At 51.5% G+C, this 13,745-nt stretch overlaps 1 protein-coding gene across 9 annotated transcripts in view; it reads left to right on the plus strand.

Moving 5' to 3' along the window:
- The first annotated feature begins 1,968 nt into the window (after positions 1-1,968).
- BRPF3 (bromodomain and PHD finger containing 3) overlaps positions 1,969-13,745 on the plus strand; it is a 48,493-nt gene continuing 36,716 nt past the window's right edge. For 2 of the 9 annotated variants that reach the window (XM_073320282.2, XM_073320281.2), the window contains exon 1: positions 1,969-2,413. The gene's annotated coding sequence lies outside the window, so the exon portion shown is untranslated. The remainder of the gene's footprint in view (positions 2,414-13,745) is intronic. The other 7 variants (XM_073320276.2, XM_073320274.2, XM_073320275.2 and 4 more) reach the window with 7 other exon arrangements.

Genomic DNA, 13,745 nt, shown 5'->3' on the forward strand with positions numbered 1-13,745 from the left:
CAGTTGCCATCCCACTAAAACTGATGAGAGTTTTGTAATAGTACCAGTTCTTGGCCCTTTGTTTCCAAAACTCCCACTGATGCATTTATCAAGTGCAGCATATAAACCAGTATGTGTTACTGAAGAGTTCAGAGTTCTGGCATATGGGCGTTACCCGTTTTTTAAAGAAAAGAATGCATTGACGCATGGTTTGGAAAAGAAAGGTGGCTTAAATTTTGCAGCTGATATGGTCCTAAATTATGCATGTCCTTCTCTACAATATTCAGCACAAGTTTCCCAGTGTTATTAAACAGTTAGTTTCCCCAAACTGGGGTCCATTGGACCATGGGTGCGTTGCAAAGCTGAATGTCAGATACTGCTGGCTCACATTCCACTGCTAAATTACATCAAAAGTTAAAACTCAGGTCAGTAAAGGAGAGAAAAATCATTAAAGTTTTCATTTCCATTTTTTGTTGAGCTTTAATCAGAATTTTCCACCTAATTCTATACAGGGATTTTATGACTGGGAGGTGGGGTGTCCATGAGACCTTTTTATAGGGAGACTACATATAATGTTTGGGAACCCTGGTTCCACCTCACTGATTTCCCAGCTCAAAACCTAGTTTCTTCCTTGCCCAAACCTTAATTACTCTTGCCCTCAGTTGCTGTTCTATTGTGTAACTCCCCAATACTTTAGGTGACTGTTTGCATGAATGCTGCCCTACAAAATAAATGTGGATTGTATTGTTCTGGCCATTTGTTTAATCTTGGTCATTCAGGTGAACGGCAATAGAGACAAGGTTCTGGGCTGCCTTTGAGGTGGGGTTGGAAAGGGGTGCAATATGACGCAGAGCAGTCAGCACACAGAGTGCATTCAGAGTGTGAGAGGTGGCACTCAGGCTGACCCTTCAGCATATTTTGGGGGAATGAGAAGGGAGAAAATCCCAAGTTGCTAGGTGTGTGTGGGGGAAGGAAAACTCACCCGTCTTCTCAGAACACTGTAGAGGTGGGCACACCCTAAGCCTGCCCATCAGTATATTGGGGTGCAGTGACATCCCCAGGGTGGGCCCCCCACTTTAGCACAGTGGGGGTAGGTATGAGGGGATACCCCCAAACTACCCCCAGTCCAGCAGATGAGGGTGGGGGTCACCCCCAAGGCTGTACCCCAACTTCAGCACACTGGGGGCAGGAGGACAGCCCCCAGCTTAATATATGAGGGTGGCGGTCACCACCCCAGGCTGCCCTTCACTTCAGTGTACTGGGAGGGGGCACACCCCAGGTTGCCCCTTCAGCACCCTGGAAGCAGGGGGACACCCCCTAGTTCAGCCCAGTGGAGGTCACCTCCCAGGCTGTGTCCCCCCCTTTAGCAGACTGGAGGCAGGGGGACACCCCCTAGTTCAGCCCAGTGGGGGTCACCTCCCAGGCTGTGTCCCCCCCTTTAGCAGACTGGAGGCAGTTCAGCCCAGTGGGGGTACCCCCAGGCTGCCCTTCACTTCAGCACACTGGAGGCAGGGGGACACGCCCTAGTTCAGCCCAGTGGGGGTCACCTCCCAGGCTGTCTCCCCCCCCTTTAGTAGACTGGAGGCAGGGGGGTACCCCCAGGCTGCCCTTCACTTCAGCACACTGGAAGAGGGAGGGCACGCCCAAGGCTACCCCCTTCAGCACACTGGAGGCAGGGGGCCACCCCCACAGCTTAACATATGGGGTGGAGGTCACCCCCCCAGTACACTTGAGGCAGGGGGACAGCCCCCCAGCTTAACATATGAGGTGGAGGTCACCCCCCCAGCCTGCCCCCCCCTCCAGCACACTGGAGGCACGGGGCCACCCCCAGCTTAATATATGGGGTGGAGGTCACCCCCTCCCAGCGCACTGGAGGCAGGGGGACAGCCCCCCCCCAGCGGGGGTGGGGGCGCTCCAGCCGGGCCGTCCCCGCTCCCCTCCCCCCCAGAGGCCGCTGCCCCCGGGCCTCCCGCTCTGTGGTGTCCGGGGAGGGGGGAGCGAGGGGGGGCGGTCCCTGCCTGTGGGGGGGAGCGAAGCTGCTGCAGCCCCCTCCCCCGCCCGCTCTCTCGCTGCCTCCTTCCCTCTCCGCTCGGCCGGGCTGCGCTGCCGCCGCCGCCTCCATCTTGTCCCCCCCCGCCGCCGCCGCCGCCGCCTCCCTGCTTCCCCCCCGCAGCAGCAGCCGCCGGAGCCGGAGCCGCGGCGGCGGAGCGAGGGGGCCCCGGGGGGCGCGGCGCGGGGAGCAGCGGGGCCGGGCTCGGAGCCGCCGCGGCGGTGGCCAGCGGGGGCGGCGCTGAGGCGACAGCCGCGGAGGCGGCGGAGCGGACCCGACCCAGCCGACATCTTGTCCCCCCGGCCCCCCCCCCGCGAGCCCGTCCCGCGCCGGAGCCGCCGCGGCGGCGGAGGAGGGAGGAGCAGGCGGCGGCAGCGCGGCCAGGTAAAGCGGAGCCCGCGGGGCCGGCACCCCCCACCCCGGGGGGTCGCGGGAAGGTGACCCGGGGGGGGGAGCGGGCGGGGCGGCGGCCGTCCCCGGGCCGGGCGCGGCTGGGGTGGGGGGCGGGGAGCGCGGCCGCCGCTGCGGCGCCTTATAGCGGGGGCAGCTGAAAGGGGTGGCGGCCGGTGAGGTGGGGTTGGGGGGGGAAAAGCTGGGGTAAGAACCCCCCCCCGCCATCTTGTCCCCCCGAACGGGGGTAGGCCCGCCCACCTTCTCCCACCCCATTGGCCGAGGCGGGACCGAGGCCCACCCCCTCCCCGCGCTCGACCACAGACCCTGTGCTAGCATTGGTCACCATGGTCGGATGGACGGCGACGGCAGCCAATGGCAGCGGAGATCTGGCTCCCCTCCCCGTGCGCTCCCGCCGCCTGTGTAAGCGGAGGAGGGATTTTCCCCGCGGAAGGTCTCGGGAATGCTGGAGACGCTACAGGCCCCGCCCATCCCCTGCTGAGACCCGGCACCGCTCACTGCATGCACCACCCCCCTGCCGTGGGCTGACCCACCTCAGCCTTGGGGGGGGGGGGAGCGCCCTGCTGAGACCTGGCACCGCTCACTGCATGCACCACCCCCCTCCCGGGGCTGACCCACCTCAGCCTTGGGGGGGCAGCGCCCTGCTGAGACCCGGCACCGCTCACTGCATGCACCACCCCCCTGCCGTGGGCTGACCCACCTCAGCCTTGGGGGGGGAGCGCCCTGCTGAGACCCGGCACCGCTCACTGCATGCACCACCCCCCTGCCGTGGGCTGACCCACCTCAGCCTTGGGGGGGGAGCGCCCTGCTGAGACCTGGCACCGCTCACTGCATGCACCACCCCCCTGCCGTGGGCTGACCCACCTCAGCCTTGGGGGGGGAGCGCCCTGCTGAGACCTGGCACCGCTCACTGCATGCACCACCCCCCTGCCGTGGGCTGACCCACCTCAGCCTTGGGGGGGGGAGCACGCCCTGCTGAGACCCGGCACCGCTCACTGCATGCACCACCCCCCTCCCGGGGGCTGACCCACCTCAGCCTTGGGGGGGGGGAGCGCCCTGCTGAGACCTGGCACCGCTCACTGCATGCACCACCCCCCTCCCGGGGGCTGACCCACCTCAGCCTTGGGGGGGGGGGAGCGCCCTGCTGAGACCTGGCACCGCTCACTGCATGCACCACCCCCCTCCCGGGGGCTGACCCACCTCAGCCTTGGGGGAGGCCCCCTGCTGATACCTGGTTGAGCTCACTGCATGCACTATCCCCCCTGCCGTGGGCTGACCCACCTCAGCCTTGGGGGGGAAGTGCCCTGCTGAGAGCTGGCACCACTCACTGCATGCACCACCCCCCTCCCGGGGGCTGACCCACCTCAGCCTTGGGGGAGGCCCCCTGCTGATACCTGGTTGAGCTCACTGCATGCACTATCCCCCCTGCCGTGGGCTGACCCACCTCAGCCTTGGGGGGGAAGTGCCCTGCTGAGAGCTGGCACCACTCACTGCATGCACCACCCCCCTCCCGTGGGCTGATCCACCTCAGCCTTGGGGGGGGAGCGCCCTGCTGAGACCTGGTTGAGCTCACTGCATGCACTATCCCCCCTGCCGTGGGCTGACCCACCTAAGCCTTGGGGGAGGCCCCCTGCTGAGACCTGGTTGAGCTCACTGCATGCACTATCCCCCCTGCCGTGGGCTGACCCACCTAAGCCTTGCGGGAGGCCCCCTGCGGAGACCTGGTTGAGCTCACTGCATGCACTATCCCCTGGCCATGAGCTGACCCACCTCAGCCTTGGGGGAGGCCCCCTGCTGAGACCTGGCACAGTTCACTGCATGCATCATACCTCTGAAAGGAGCTCTCGCCTAAGTCCTTACACATCTTATTGTGTGCATCATCCCGAGACTGAATCTTGGGAGCTCATTGCATGCATCATCTGTTGCCTGACAAAGTTCACTGCTTGCATCATCCTCCCTGAGAAAGTTGTCTCTGCTGATACCTGGCATAGCTCATTGCATGCAACATTCCCGGCTTAGTGGGGCCATTACTGAGGCCTGACTCAGGTCACTGCCTACACTATCCCCACCATGAGAGAAGAGATTCTCCTGGTAGGGCCTGACATGACTCACTGTATGCACACTGTCCCTGGTTTGGGAACCTAGAGGACCCCCATACTGAGGCCTACCACTCTTCTCTACATGCACCAAACCCATCCTGAAACCAAGGCTTTCCTACAGAGACCTGATACTACCCATGGCATGCTCCATTCTCACAATAGGCGGAGATCACTCCTGCTAACACCTGGTGCAGCTCATTGCACGTGCTTTCCAGTGGCTTGGCCTAACATCCCGCTTGCACCATCTCCTCCTGAAAAGTGACAGAGTTCAATGTAATCACTATCGTCACCATGATATTGTACCATCTTCACAATTACCGGCATAGATCTTAATCCCCCGGACTTGAGGCCTGACTCAACTCTCTGCATGCACTGTCACTGGCGTGGTGGTTACCTGTGCTGGGCATTTGATGAGACTTGATAAAACTCACTGTGTGCACTGACACAAATGTAGGGCATGCAGCTGTACTGAGCCTCTGCTGAGCCCAAACACAATTCCTCATATGTTTCAGTACAGGCATGAGGGCAGAAGAGTCCAAGCCATCTGCAAATATCTGTGTTCTGTCCCTGGGAAAGAGTGGGGCTTGGGGGACATGGGTCTGGTAGGCATGTAAAAACCGTGGGTTCATGGGCATTGTGGAAGGAGTGTGATTAGGTGGTCAGGGGCATGACTGGTGTTCAGTCTGGCTGGCATGAGAAACGAATGCAGTCTGGTGGCAAGATGAAGCGTAAGTGAAGTGTGACTTGAAGACATTGAGGATTGTTTCTTTGTGGCATTTATTGGTTTATTTATAGGTGCCCGTCGAGTGCTCTGGAATATTAAATTAAAAATCACAACAGAGACCAACATAAACAAGGTACTTCCCATAACTGTATCTATGTCAGCCCGTGTCTTTCTAAACTGCGTTAGAGAAGAGTGAAAAAAGCTTGGCTTTTCAGTGTGCCCAGAAGGTTAAGAAATCTGGGCCCTCGTGAACCACGGTTGGGACTGAGTTCTAAAACTGAGGACCTTTCACAGAGAATGCCCTGCCAGCTGCTTCTTTTTCTTTATATCAAAGGAACGGCTCTTCGAGCATCTCTGCAGGTCTCAGTTGCAACGGCATGTCATGGAGAGAGAGGCAGTCCCTCAGGTAACCAGGTCCCAAACCATTTAGGGCATTGTAGGCAAAACCAACCCCTTGAATTCCACCTGGAAGCTTATTGGAAGTCAGTTCAGATCATGCGGCACTGATTGGATATGTTCCCATCGTGCAACTCCATTTAATAAATGGGCTGCAGGATTCTGTACCAGCTTCAGCTTCTGAATGGTCCTGGCACTCAGCTCCACGGAGAGCACGTTACAGCAATCTTATCTTCATGGCATGGAAAACTGTGGCAAACTCCATTTTGGAGAGAAAACATTGCACTTGTCTTGCCAGTGTAGATGGGGAAAAGTGCCCTCTTGGCCACATCTGCTACCTGGGCAGTCCAGAGCAGCCCAGGATATAACAACAGCTTCAAGTGGTTCACCTGTTTGCAAATGGCAATTGCACTCTGTGAATGAGGGGTGCTAAAATAAGATCCCCCAATAAGATCCAGCTGCTTTCTCCAGCCCACCAACATTTTCTCAGTCTTGTCTGGATTGGGTTGTATCCAGGTAACTCTCATTCAAGTCTCAAGTTCATCTAGGCACTTGATAATTTGTTTTGCTGCTCTCTCTGGATCATACTGATGAAGATGTAGGACTGGATGTCATCAATGTACTGAAAAGAGTGCAGCCCATGTCACCTCCCTTACTCTCTTTGAGGAGTGTCTTATACACATTGAACAAAAGAGTTGATTCTGTTGACCCATGTGGCACCCTGCAAACGAGATCCATTGTGACATGGGACAGTTGCCCACAGCTATCTTTTGGGTTCTGTCAGAAAGATGGGAATGGAACTGCCCAGGAGTAGCTACATCCATCCCTGCTAATGTCCGCAAAAGAAACCAAAAAATTGTATGGTCAGCTGTATCAAAGGTACATCTAAAAGAATCATCATGGACACTTTTTCCACTATTAGGAGGAGATCAGCAGCTAACGTAATCAATGCAGTTTCTACCCCATATCCAGGCCTATAGCAAGACTGGGTAGAATCTAGGGAATCAGACTGCCAGAGTTGCCTTGTCACTCCCATCCTAATTAACCTTCCCTGACAATGGGAGATGGGACAATAGTGGATAGATAGTTAGCCAGATTGTTGATATCAGGAATTGATTTCTTGAGCATGGGCCTCAACACTGGGGAAACATTGACAATCTTGATCAGCAATGGACCCAGTTTCTCTACTGGTGTTCATCTGCCAGGAATGACAAGAGTCCAGATTTCAGGTTGTGACATGAAGATGACCCAGCATCTCTGTAATCTCAGCAAACAATGCCTGCCAAAACTCAGCAGAGAAGACAGTGTGTGTGTCCTCTCAAGATATAGTATAGCCCAGTGCAGACAAAATTGCTCACGTTTGGAACGTAACATGAAAACTTCACGAGAGAAACTTGACTTGGCAACTGAGGGGAGGCAGTAGGATTCACCAAGCTGTCAGCTGTCACTTGGAACAGTTTTGCTGTGCGAGACGTTGCAGATGCTATGGTGGAAGTGAAGAAACCTTTCTTAGCACAGCCATGGCATACGATCTTAAGAGCTGTTCGTGCCACAAGTGGTCAGGCTCTGCTTTAGGCTTCTGCTTTTAATGCTTTAGCAGTCTCCCCTTTTGCTTTGTCTGTCACAGTTCGCCAAGGTAATTTGTGAAGCCAAAGACAGCAGAGAGAGAGGGCCTTTTGGGGTCACTGTCTGTAGTGGAGGGAAAAAAAATTGTTATAAAGTCTTACTGAGTTATCAACAGAGTGGTCTGTTGGAAGAACAGCCTTCTCCCTCAAGACCTCCTAGAAACTCACTGGTTCCATCAGCCTCTAGGGCATTGGTTCTCAACCTGTTTACCATTGTGGGCCGTATGCAACTCTCTGTGTGTTATGTGGGCCACATCCACACTATATATACTACCTGTATGGCCCTGAGGATGTCACGTGGGCCACAGTTGTGTGCTGATTGGGCTGCAGCTGACCCACGGGTTGAGAACTGCTCTAGGGCAAACCATCAAAACACATCACCTTGGTGTGATGGGGGCACCCTGATCTCAGATCAAAGAAGCATGTGGTTGTCCCATAACAGGAAATATTCATCATTCTAACCTCTTCCCCCTGACGCAAACATCAGATCTAGAGTGTTTCCACCCTTACGAATGGAGCTTGCAATTATGTGGGGGAGTTTCATGGTTGTCATGGCATGAAATTCTGGAATGATCCAGAAGAACCATCATCTACGGGGATACTGAAATCACAAAGCATTATCGGTGACTTAGTGCCACTGTGATGAGGAACCTGATCTTCCCACAGTGGGCCTCCACACCCACCCCATTGGATCCCGCTCCCAGAACTCACACGTGGTGCACACACACAGACCTCGCTGTGGTAGGGGAGACAGCCAGCATTTGAGATCAGATGCAAAAAGCACAATAATACCTCCTCCTGGATACCTTTTTGTTTCATGCTGAACCAGACAACTGGAGTCAAATGTGCCAGCAATGATCCTGCAGCATCATTCATATTTTGCATGTAAAGTCAGGGGCCTAAGCCTATTATTAAATCATCGGTGGTACGAACTTCTTTAGCCACCGACCCTGTATCTGATAGTGTGGCTCCTGCTCTGTTGCTTCTGTTCACCAATGCCTTGTTCTCCTGAGCATGATTATTTAGTGAAACCAAAGGAACCAGAATGTAACATCTTGGCCTTCATTTACACCTTTGCCTCAGTCAGTGCCTGGTGTTTTCTTTTTGCCTTATCTCCCCCTGCTCACCACCACAAGAATTGAGGGATCTAAGCTCTTGGAGTCCATGCCTGCTTGGAGTCCCCCATATCCTCATCTGATGGCAACATTGTTCAACCTTCTTGGCCAGCCTAAGACATTTATCAGAGGGGCCTGGTGTCCAGATTAGAACCTCTCCAAGGCAGGACCCAAATCTGTCATAAAACACAACTCCCAGGGCACCCTGCTGTTTTCGGTGGTACTCTCACCCCCATTCCCTGAGGGACTCTCGCTCCATGGCACCCGTTCTTAAGCCAACTTAATTATCTCCACATCAACCAATCCAATCATACAGACAGAACACACACAATACTGTGTCATACATTTTAACCTCCTCGCCCCCAGTCACCCCACCCGTACAAGTCTCAGTGGCTTCCTTCCAGTCCTGCGGGATGGAGGCGGTGGGGCTGAGCTATACCCTCCTTTGGCAGCTCTGCTGGATGATGGAGGGGAAGAACCAGGCTGCAGGTGGAGAAAGGTGAGCAAGTGGCTGGCGTGTAGGCTGATAGCAAGTATGTTGCTAGAGAAGAAATCTGCCTTGGTGATAATGGGGGAGATTCTGGAAAGCCTAGAGGCAAAATGGAAGGGTTGTGGCCTTGTTACTCTGGAAATGGAGTGGAGGAAGGTGAGACCTGCAGCCAGCTAAGCAAGGATTGAAGCTTGGTGGCACTGGAAGTGGATTAGCAAAGAGATACTGAGCTGCTGGTGCTGGGGAAGGAGGACTTTGTTGTCAGCACAGCAGAATGGCTCCAAAAGGACACTAGCAGAATGTGAAGTGGTGTCACTGGGATGGGATTTAGGAAGAAGTGTGGCATAATGGCAGGGGAGGAGAAATATTTTATGGCATCAAGGAAGCAGAAGGGAAGGACTGGGTGTTACAGGAATGGAGTGGAATGGAATAGGAAGGGTGTACAATGAGCATGGAGGGTTGGTGAAGTAGGGTGTGGTGGCACTGGAAAATAGTGTTGAAATTCTGGAAGGGGTAAATCCAGTATTGCATGGATGTAAATCAGTATAGCACTTGGCCCCTCTGTCAGAGGTTCTGTTTGTGTAATTGAATTGATGCAGGCCACATTTACATTTGAGAATCAGACTGCCCCTGAATGAACTGGTGGGACAGAAACGGGTTAAGCACAAATGGTTCAGTGTATGCATAACAGCCATGCTATTTGGTTCAGTTGTAGTGCTTTCTAGGTATCTAGCCCACAGTTCCCAGAAGCAGTGCAATATGGGAGATTTTTGAAAAGCCACCATGGGACAGTACGAGGAGGACTGTTTGAACCTTTATGCTATTACCTTTGTTCATGTTGGGACTAAAACAGCACAGACCACTACAGTACTTAGCCCTGTTGAAAGCAAGTATTTTGGCACCCTTTGGAGCAATTTTTTGTGACCATCAGGTGTATTACAGGGTGCTAGGAGGACTAAAGAATTAGAATGGCAAATTTCTCTAATGTAGACAAAGCTGCAACGTTTGGCCAGCTCTATTTCAGATTCTTTCATTGTTTTGGAGTCAGGTTTCAGAGATGGTTATGCTGACATTGTGACAACTTTTTGGGTTCAGCTGCCCTCTCTGACCCAGCCAATCAGCTCTCACTGGTGGTAGTTTCAGTAACTTTTTAGATGCTTCTGCATAGTATTAAATGATTGTATGTTTTATAACCTTGTTTTTTAATGACAGGTTTCAGAGTAGCAGCCGTGTTAGTCTGTATTCGCAAAAAGAAAAAGAGTACTTGTGGCACCTTAGAGACTAACAAATTTATTTGAGCATAAGCTTTTGTGAGCTACAGCTCACTTCATCGGATGCATTCAGTGGTAATAGCTCACCTTAAGTGATCACTCTCGTTACAGTGTGTATGGTAACACCCATTGTTTCATGGTCTCTATGTATATAAATCTCCCCACTGTATTTTCCACTGAATGCATCTGATGAAGTGAGCTGTAGCTCACGAAAGCTTATGCTCAGATAAACTTGTTAGTCTCTAAGGTGCCACAGTACTCCTTTTCTTCTTGTTTTTTAAGACAGCCAATTCTGATGAGAGAAACCCCACTTTTCTCAATAGGCCTAAGTAGGAGGTAAACGTTGTGATTGGCTTGGGTGCATGCATGTATTTGCAACAGAATCTTGAGAAAACTGCATGCTCAGTTAGTGGCATGAGTAGTGGAATTTAATTCTGTTTACCAAACTTGGTGCCTGTTTAAATTCTTTAGGCTCCCGTTTCACTTGTGCTTCTGAAATCCTTGTTTTCCATGTTTCAGTCCCTCCCTTGTGTGTTCTCCAGTTCACTCTTTATAAGCCTGGTTGGTTTTCAGTGAGAAGGAGGGCAGGAACAATTAAAGGAATGTGCAGTGGGTATTCTGTTCCCATTGATTTACAGGTTGGGAAGGAGGTTGACTAAGGATAACTTGTCTCTGCTGCCTGGACATCCCTTTCTTCTTGGTTGAGTTCATTTCTGCCGTAACTCCATTCCCCAAATAGGGATCTTTTGCATAATTTCTTTACTTCCCCATCAGAAAGTCATTTTTCTGCAGGGAAGCAAAGAAATCTGCGGGGGACATAAATTCTGTGCATGCACATGGCACATAATTCCCCCTGGAGTAAAATTGAGACAACCGGAAGCTCAGTCAGGACAAATTAAATTGGATTCTTTACTGCCTGCTGATCAGGTGGCTGATTAGTGTTTTAAGGGCCATGGTTGCATTTTATGATACTCCATTAGTCCTGGCTGCAACCTTGACTCCCCATGGCATATTAATACTCCAAGGCTAGAAGCATCATTCCTAGAACTTGTTTACCCCTCACCAATAGAACTAACTGATTATTGTTGTAGGGCCTGACCCCTGCAAGCACTTACCCATTCTTGCCTCTTGTGAATATGCGTTTGCAGGGTCAGGCCCTTTATAGACCAAAAATCATACAATGAGCTAAACACAAATTACATTTTATAATGTTTTTTCATGGCTGCAAATTCTGTAAGCAGGGCTGAAATTATATATTTAAATAAAATATTGGTGAGGCAGCAGTTCAGACCCTTCGTGCACCTTCAGTGCAGCAAGAGATAAGCCAGGAGCCCACTTATCTTTTCAGGAGGCTTTCATGTTCTGTTTTTCTTTTTCTTCTCTCCCTGTCTTTCTGGGTCTGTTTTTTCATGTGATTTGGCCGTTTTCTTCCCACAGCTCATTTTCCTGTTGCTGGCGCGGCCACTGTTCTCAAGTGATTTATCTGGCTCCCTATTAACATTCCCATCTTGCCTCTTTCCCACCTCTGTCCTCCACAGCATTTCTGTTACTACATTTTCTTTCCTCTCTCTCCAGCCGCCTCAATTCCCACTGAATCTTCTGGCTCCAGCATACAGTCCTGTCTCACCCTGTTAAAAAATCGTCGCCCTAAACATGTTGTGCTTGCTGTTTGAAAAGTGTTTGAGAGAAAAAAAAATCTCCTTTCCCGTGTTACTCTCTCGTCCCCTGTTCCATGTTGACCAGTCAGCACTTGAGCCTGGAAATGAAACCTAGCCTCTCTGTCACCCACTGTGTTTCCTTGAGAACCCCACCAAATCGCAGAAGGAATGGATGCTTCGTCCTTACATCTGGCCTGCTACATTGCTAAATTCTTCCTCTGGCTTTGCTCGGCCAGTTGTGCCCCGTTCTGCATGTTCATATTGGGTTCCGGCCCATTCTGCATGTTGGGAGGCAGCCACAGGGCTAGTTACATACACGCTCCCTGGAGTGCTCCAGAGGGAACAGCTGCCATTGTGGAGAGAGAGGCTGGATACCAGTTTTCATTGCAGTCTCATCTCAGTTGTGTTGGTCAGTCAGTGCACCCAGGATTTTTAAATTAAAGCTAATCTATATCTCTAATCTATATATAATATTTATATTGCACCAGCCATGATGTGAACTGCATTTACCGTTAAAAACTAGTGATGTTCAGTATAAAGGGATCACTGAAGGAGTGGTTATGCACATGGGGTGTAGGATTGAGGTCCCTGGTTCTCGGTAATTCCTTTCATTGTTTTCAAGACACAAGCTGTAATGAATGAACAGGCCACAGTCATCAGCTTCTATATTGTCTTTTAGCAGTAGATGTTACGTTCTTTGGCTGAGAGCTGTGTCTGGGATTATATACCCATTATTTATTAATTTATTTTATTTCTTTGACTGTTTAAAAGAAGCACCTGTTCTGACATGCTGCACCCTTGTATGCTTATTTGCAATATAAAGAAGTGAGGATAAATTGGATTCCCAGACTGCAGGAAGAATTGTGTTTACTGAAGGCCAGGTTGCCAATCTATTTCAGTGCCAGTCCCTTTCGGTAGATACCCTGGAAGTGCTCCAGAGCCATGAGACAACTTCAAACAGCACTTGGCCAGATTAATCTCTTCCAAACCTTTCCATATCCCATTGCACAACCATTGTCTTGCAGCACTTCCTAATGCAGCCCTCTGAGCCTGTGTCAGAATTTGCAAAATGAATATTTTTGTGGACTACTTTACAGAAGGGTAGAAAATAGGACCCAGATTGAAATGCTGGTTGCAACCTGAGCCAAGGAACTGTGACTGGCTCCACTTAAAAAAGACTGGTTCCTTTATGTAGCCTTATAGCTGGAACTCACATAATGTATTCTGTGAGCAGTGGGATATTACTTGCAGATATAGGCGTATAACCCTCTTCTGTAGAATTCTCACCTGTTTTTTCACCAGACTTTGTTGAGTGAAAACGGTACCACGGTCTAGGGGGCAGGAATAGTGCCTGCTTTTAAGTTTGGAAAATGTCTAGTACATTGTGTGTGCTATGGGAAGTAAATAATAATAATAACAGGCACAAGAGCATAGAGAAAAATTCCATGTGCAGCATGAATTTATTAATATATGGACAATGCCATCAGATATAAAAAGTGTTGTTCGATTTGGTGGGAGTTCCAACTGCGAGCTGAGCAAAGCACTCTCTCTACAACATTTAGCTCAATACCAAATACCATCAAACTCAGTTCAGCTTTTCTCAGCTGGTTGTACAGTGGTATGCCAGTCCTCTGAAAAGATAACAGAGCAGGGGCCTGGAGGGGATTTGCAATGCAATGCTACAACATAATAGGAGACATAGTAGACCCTATCCACTGGTGGATGTGTGCCCCCTTGGGTCTAAAGAAGGAGGAAATGCTTTCAGTGCTTTAGTGAATCTGAAATTAGTTGAGCCTCTAGTGCAGTGGTCTCCAAACTTTTTGGCTCGCGCACCCTCAGGGTGAAGACCGGCCGCAGACATGCTGCTGATGGAAGAACGGAAGACTTACCACAGGCGGGCCCCCAGAGGGGAACACCAGCTGTGGAC

Source organism: Lepidochelys kempii, chromosome 21 (genome assembly GCF_965140285.1).
Source record: "Lepidochelys kempii isolate rLepKem1 chromosome 21, rLepKem1.hap1, whole genome shotgun sequence".
Taxonomy (NCBI): domain Eukaryota; kingdom Metazoa; phylum Chordata; order Testudines; family Cheloniidae; genus Lepidochelys; species Lepidochelys kempii.